Below are 8,094 nucleotides of genomic sequence, written 5' to 3'. Positions count from 1 at the left end.
CGATCCCCTAAGAGCAACAGGGACCTCAGTGGTGCCGACCCCCTCAGCCCAACAGTGACCTCAGTGGTGCCGACCCCCTCAGCCCAACAGTGACCTCAGTGGTGCCGACCCCCTGAGAGCAACAGTGTCCTTAGTGTTGCCGACCCCATCAGCCCAACAGTGTCCTTAGTGGTGCCGACCCCCTCAGCCCAACAGTGTCCTTAGTGGTGCCGACCCCCTCAGCCCAACAGTGACCTCAGTGATGCCGACCCCCTCAGCCCAACAGTGTCCTTAGTGGTGCTGACCCCCTCAGCCCAACAGTGTCCTTAGTGGTGCTGACCCCTCTCAGCCCAACAGTGTCCTTAGTGGTGCCGACCCCATCAGCCCTACAGTGTCCTTAGTGGTGCCGACCCCCTCAGCCCAACAGTGTCCTTAGTGGTGCCGACCCCCTCAGCCCAACAGTGACCTCAGTGGTGCCGACCCCCTCAGCCCAACAGTGACCTCAGTTGTGCCGACCCCCTCAGAGCAACAGTGACCTCAGTGGTGCCGACCCTTCAGCGCAAAAGTGACCTCAGTGGTGCCCACCCCTCAGAGCAACAGTGACCTCAGTGGTGCCGACCCCCTCAGAGCAACAGTGACCTCAGTGGTGCCGACCCCCTCAGCCCAACAGTGACCTCAGTGGTGCCGACCCCCTCAGCCCAACAGTGACCTCAGTTGTGCCGACCCCCTCAGAGCAACAGTGACCTCAGTGGTGCCAACCCTTCAGCGCAACAGTGACCTCAGTGGTGCCCACCCCTCAGAGTAACAGTGACCTCAGTGGTGCCGACCCCCTCAGAGCAACAGTGACCTCAGTGGTGCCGATCCCCTAAGAGCAACAGGGACCTCAGTGGTGCCGACCCCCTCAGCCCAACAGTGACCTCAGTGGTGCCGACCCCCTCAGCCCAACAGTGACCTCAGTGGTGCCGACCCCCTGAGAGCAACAGTGTCCTTAGTGTTGCCGACCCCATCAGCCCAACAGTGTCCTTAGTGGTGCCGACCCCCTCAGCCCAACAGTGTCCTTAGTGGTGCCGACCCCCTCAGCCCAACAGTGACCTCAGTGGTGCTGACCCCCTCAGCCCAACAGTGTCCTTAGTGGTGCTGACCCCTCTCAGCCCAACAGTGTCCTTAGTGGTGCCGACCCCATCAGCCCTACAGTGTCCTTAGTGGTGCCGACCCCCTCAGCCCAACAGTGTCCTTAGTGGTGCCGACCCCCTCAGCCCAACAGTGACCTCAGCTAAATTAAACATTGTCTAAATTTGCTATTTATGCATGGAAGACAGTTCTAGAGTACTAGTGATGGTTTCCCTGCATAAATAGCAACCCCTTAATATTATATAGGCCTTCGTATTAACTATTTGAATTACTGTAACTTTCGTACTCCTCATCGGCTGAAAATACTCCTCAAAAATGGTAAGAGGAGTATTTTTACTCTTCCAGAAAAAATGTAGCGCAACCTCTGCTCTGTAGTATATATACAGTATACTTTCCTCTAGTGTATATATACAGTATACTGTCCTCTGTAGTGTATATACAGTATACTTTCCTCTGTAGTGTATATTCAGTATACTGCCCTCTGTAGTATATATACAGTATACTGTCCTCTGTAGTATATATACAGTATACTGTCCTCTGTAGTGTATATACAGTATACTGTCCTCTGTAGTGTATATACAGTATACTGTCCTCTGTAGTATATATACAGTATACTGTCCTCTGTAGTGTATATACAGTATACTTTCCTCTGTAGTATATATATATATAGTATACTGTCCTCTGTAGTATATATACAGTATACTGTCCTCTGTAGTATATATACAGTATACTGTCCTCTGTAGTATATATACAGTATACTGTCCTCTGTAATATATATATACAGTATACTGTCCTCTAATATATATATACAGTATACTGTCCTCTGTAGTATATATACAGTATACTATCCTCTGTAGTATATATATATACTGTATACTGTCCTCTGTACTGTATATATATACAGCATACTGTCCTCTGTAGTATATATATATATATATACACAGTATTCTGCCCTCTGTAGTAAATATATATATATATACAGTATAGACCAAAAGTTTGGACACACCTTCTCATTCAAAGAGTTTTCTTTATTTTCATGACTATGAAGGCATCAAAACTATGAATTAACACATGTGGAATTATATACATAACAAACAAGTGTGAAACAACTGAAAATATGTCATATTTTAGGTTCTTCAAAGTAGCCTCCTTTTGCTTTGATTACTGCTTTGCACACTCTTGGCATTCTTTTGATGAGCTTCAAGAGGTAGTCCCCTGAAATGGTCTTCCAACAGTCTTGAAGGAGTTCCCAGAGATGCTTAGCACTTGTTGGCCCTTTTGCCTTCACTCTGCGGTCCAGCTCACCCCAAACCATCTCGATTGGGTTCAGGTCCGGTGACTGTGGAGGCCAGGTCATCTGGCGCAGCACCCCATCACTCTCCTTCATGGTCAAATAGCCCTTACTTTCAAAGTTTTCCCAATTTTTCGGCTGACTGACTGACCTTCATTTCTTAAAGTAATGATGGCCACTCGTTTTTCTTTACTTAGCTGCTTTTTTCTTGCCATAATACAAATTCTAACAGTCTATTCAGTAGGACTATCAGCTGTGTATCCACCTGACTTCTCCTCAACGCCACTGATGGTCCCAACCCCATTTATAAGGCAAGAAATCCCACTTATTAAACCTGACAGGGCACACCTGTGAAGTGAAAAACCATTTCAGGGGACTACCTCTTGAAGCTCATCAAGAGAATACCAAGAGTGTGCAAAGCAGTAATCAAAGCAAAAGGTGGCTACTTTGAAGAACCTAGAATATGACATATTTTCAGTTGTTTCACACTTGTTTGTTATGTATATAATTCCACATGTGTTAATTCATAGTTTTGATGCCTTCATAGTCATGAAAATAAAGAAAACTCTTTGAATGAGAAGGTGTGTCCAAACTTTTGGTCTGTACTGTAGGGATCGACCGATTATCGGTTTTACCGATATTATCGGCCGATATTGAGGATTTTGACCGTTATCGGTATCGGCATCTATTTTGCCGATATACCGATAACGTAATGGGAACACAGAACGCGCTGCTCTCAGCGCTCTCTGTGTTCCCTCCGCAGCACAGGGGAGAAGGAAGCAGTGTCTCCCCCCCCTGTGCTGCTGCTGCTGCTGCCGCCAATGAGAGGGGAGAAGACAAGAGGAGGGGAGGGGCTGTGGCCGCTGCGCCACCAATGAAGATGAGTCTTTCATTAATTCATATACAGGAGGCGGGAGCTGGCTGCAGAATCACATAGCCGGCTCCCGACCTCTATGAACGGCAGCTGCGGTCCGCGGTAGTTAACCCCTTAGGTGCTAACGCTCATAGAGGTCGGGAGCCGGCTATGTGATTCTGCAGCCAGCTCCCGCCTCCTGTATGTGAATGAGAGAGGTATCTTCATTGGTGGCGCAGTGCGCCCCCCCCCCCCCAAGCCCCCCAGTATTAATCATTGGTGGCAGTGGCCACAGGATCCCCTCTCCTCTGCTCCTCCGATCGGAGCCCCAGCAGTGTAAGCCTGGGGCTCCGATCGGTTACCATGGCAGCCAGGACGCTATTGAAGCCCTGGCTGCCATAGTCAGTAACCTTGCTGCTGTGTGCACAAAGCACAGGGCTGCAGGGACAGTGTGAGATCCTATTCACCCTGATAGATCTCTATCAGGGTGAATAGGACAAGGGTTCTAGTCCCTAAGGGGGCTAAAAGTTAGTAAAAAAAAAAAAAAACACAAAAATATTAAGTATAAATGAAAAAGATTTACAAAAAAATGAAATAATACACGTTAACAATAAACATATTAATTTTCAGCAGATTTGTGTAGGAAAAATTTTTTTTCCTCAAAAATAAAAATACCCAGAATATCGGTATAAATTATCGGCTATCGGCCTGAAAGTTGACTAATTATCGGTATCGGCCCTAAAAAATCAATATCGGTCGATCCCTACTGTACTGTATATATATATATATTTTCTGGATTATATATATATATATATATATAGAGAGAGAGAGAGTAAAAAGAACACGATTCCAGCTCTTCACAATAAAATGGCTTCTTTATTCCACTTCCTTAAAATCAGACATCAAAAGTAGGACAGTACGCTGTGACGCGTTTCGGGCTGTTACATCTTAGCCCTTCATCAAGACAGACTAACAAACTTAAAATCTCCTTTTTATACACAGTCAGGATAAACCCCTCCCATCTGATTGGTCAATTATCATCCCCTGGAGCAATACCAGGTGTTCGTGAACTGCTAATCGTAGGGAAAATAACTCCCATCAGGTGGGACATGACCCGAAAACCAAGAAAACCACATCATTTATATTGTAAGGTTAAATCATGCTTCCTATTTAATCCTTTAGGTATACATGTTCCAAGATTGAACATCCAATATGTTTCTCGACTATATAGTTTTTGTCTACGATCGCCTCCTCTGACCGGAGTGGTGACTCTTTCTACACCCTGTACATAAAACGCAGAAGTATCGCCTTTATGTACTATCGCAAAGTGTGATGTGGCTGCTGAAACATTGCGCGATGAAATATGTGGGATGTCACTCAGGTGTTTTCGAATTCCTACTTTGAGCTGATTAATCGTGCATCCAACATTTTGCAACGCGCAGGCTCTACATGTGATGACATAAACAACATATTCCGTATTGCAATTAATATATTGCTGCAATTTATGTATGCTACCAGTTGATGTGGATGTAATATCTCTGCTAACTGACATGTGCATGCAACATATACATTTTATACTTCCACATTTAAAATTTCCCTGATCACAGCGTACTGTCCTACTTTTGATGTCTGATTTTAAGGGAGCATTCACACGACCGTGTTTTTCTTCCGTGTCCATTCCGCGTCCGTTCCGCAATTTTGACGGACAATGCACAGACCCATTCATTTCTATGGGTCTGTGAAAATTGCGGTATGCCTTTTATTCTTATCCGTGTGCTGTCCGTTCCGTGTCCGTTCCTTTTTTTTTTAGAACATGTCCTATACTTGGCCGCAAATCACGGTCCATGGCCCCATAGAAAGTCATTGGGTCCGTGAAAAACGGATAGCACACGGAAATGCATCCGTGTGTCATCCGTTTTTAACGGACCCCTGGACTGGAAACATTCTAGGAAACCCCATTTCAGTTTTTTGCGGACCGTGAAAAACGGATGACACACGGAAGCACCACGTCCGTATTATACGGACTTGCGGAACGGAAAAGGAAAGATAACTGAAGACATACGGACCACACGGATCCGTGATTTACGGACCGCAAAACCAACACGGTCGTGTGAATGCTCCCTTAGGAAGTGGAATAAAGAAGCCATTTTTTTTGTGAAGAGCTGGAATCCGTGTTCTTTTTACAAGAGTCCAGGTCTGAATATCCGTGTTCCACTAGGAAGTGAGAGGTGAGAGCTGCAGTGATTTATATATATATATATATATATATATATATATATAGTATACTGTCCTCTATAGCAGAGTTTCCCAACCAGTGTGCCTCCAGCTGTTGCAAAACTACAACTCCCAGCATGCCCGCACAGCCAAAGGCTCTCCGGGCATGCTGGGAGTTGTAGTTTTGCAACAGCTGGAGGCACACTGGTTGGGAAACACTGCTCTATAGTATATATACAGTATACTGTCCTTTGTAGTTTTTATATATAGTGTACGGTCCTCTGTAGTGTATATATACAGTATACTCTCCTTTGTAGTTTTTATATACAGTCATGTGAAAAAATTAGGACACCCTTTGAAAGCATGTGGTTTTTTGTAACATTTTTAATAAATGGTTATTTCATCTCCGTTTCAACAATACAGAGAGATTAAAGTAATCCGACTAAACAAAGAAAACTGAAGAAAAGTCTTTTCAAGATCTTCTGTAAATGTCATTCTACAAAAATGCCTATTCTAACTGAGGAAAAAGATAGGACACCCTTGCCCCTAATAGCGAGTGTTACCTCCTTTGGCTGAAATAACTGCAGTGAGACGGTTCTTGTAGCCATCTACCAGTCTTCGACATCGGTCTGAGGAAATTTTACCCCACTCCTCAATGCAGAACTTTTTCAGCTGTGAGATGTTTGAGGGGTTTCTTGCACGTACAGCCCTTTTCAAGTCACCCCACAGCATCTCAATGGGATTCAAATCTGGACTTTGACTTGGCCATTCCAGGACTCTCCATTTCTTCTTTTTCAGCCAATCTTTGGTTGATTTACTAGTATGTTTTGGGTCATTGTCATGTTGCATGGTCCAGTTCCGCTTCAGCTTTAATTTTCTAACTGATGGTCTCACATGTTCTTCAAGCACCTTCTGATACACAGTAGAATTCATCGTGGATTCTATGATGGTGAGCTGACCAGGTCCTGCTGCAGCAAAGCAGCCCCAAACCATGACACTTCCACCTCCATGCTTCACAGTTGGTATGAGGTTCTTTTCTTGGAATGCTGTGTTTGGTTTACGCCAAACATGTCCTCTGCTGTTGTGTCCAAATAATTCAATTTTGGACTCATCTGTCCAAAGAACATTATTCCAGAAGTCCTGGTCTTTGTCAACTTTATCTCTGGCAAATGTCAGTCTGGCCTCGATGTTTCTCTTGGAAAGCAAAGGTTTCCTCCTTGCACACCTCCCATGCAAGTTAAACTTGTACAGTCTCTTTCTGATTGTAGAGGCATGTACTTCTACATCAACAGTAGCCAGAGCCTGCTGTAGTTCTCGAGATGACACTTTAGGGTTTTTGGAGACCTCTTTTAGCATCTTGCGGTCTGCTCTTGGGGTGAACTTGCTGGGGCGACCAGTCCTGGGCATGTTGGCAGTTGTTTTGAAAGCCCTCCACTTGTAGACTATCTTCCGGACAGTGGAGTGGCTGATTTCAAAATCTTTTGAGATCTTTTTAAATCCCTTCCCAGACTCATAGGCTGCTACAATCTTTTTTCTGAAGTCCTCTGACAGCTCTTTTGCTCTCACCATGGTGCTCACTCTCACTTCAACAGTCAGGAGCACACCAAACTAAATGTCTGAGGTTTAAATAGGGCAAGCCTCATTCAACATGCAGAGTAACGATCTACTAATTATGTGCACCTGGTGTGATATACCTGTGTGAGATCTGAGCCAATTTAAGAGGGAATACATGTGAGGGTGTCCTATCTTTTTCCTCAGTTAGAATAGGCATTTTTGTAGAATGACATTTACAGAAGATCTTGAAAAGACTTTTCTTCAGTTTTCTTTGTTTAGTTGGATTACTTTAATCTCTCTGTATTGTTGAAACGGAGATGAAATAACCTTTTATTAAAAATGTTACAAAAAACCACATGCTTTCAAAGGGTGTCCTAATTTTTTCACATGACTGTATATATATATATATATATATATATATACTACAGAGGACAGTATACTGTATATATACACTACAGAGGACAGTATACTGTATATATACTACAGAGGACAGTATATATATATATATACTACAGAGGACAGTATACTGTATATACACTACAGAGGACAGTATACTGTATATATACTACAGAGGACAGTATACTGTATATATACTACAGAGGACAGTATACTGTATATATACTACAGAGGACAGTATACTGTATATATACACAACAGAGGACAGTATACTGTATATATACTACAGAGGACAGTATACTGTATATATACTAAAGAGGAGAGTATACTGTATATATACTACAGAGGACAGTATACTGTATATATACTACAGAGGAGAGTATACTGTATATATACTACAGAGGACAGTATACTGTATATACACTACAGAGGACAGTATATTGTATATACACTACAGAGGACAGTATATTGTATATACACTACAGAGGACAGTATACTGTATATATATACTACAGAGGACAGTATACTGTATATATACTACAGAGGACAGTATAGTGTATATATATATACTACAGAGGACAGTATACTGTATATATACTACAGAGGACAGTATAGTGTATATATACTGCAGAGGACAGTATACTGTATATATATATACTACAGAGGACAGTATACT

Source organism: Bufo bufo, chromosome 3, assembly GCF_905171765.1.
Source record: "Bufo bufo chromosome 3, aBufBuf1.1, whole genome shotgun sequence".
Lineage (NCBI taxonomy): Eukaryota > Metazoa > Chordata > Amphibia > Anura > Bufonidae > Bufo > Bufo bufo.
The sequence above is the reverse complement of the archived record's forward strand: the minus strand, read 5'-3'. Positions refer to the sequence as shown.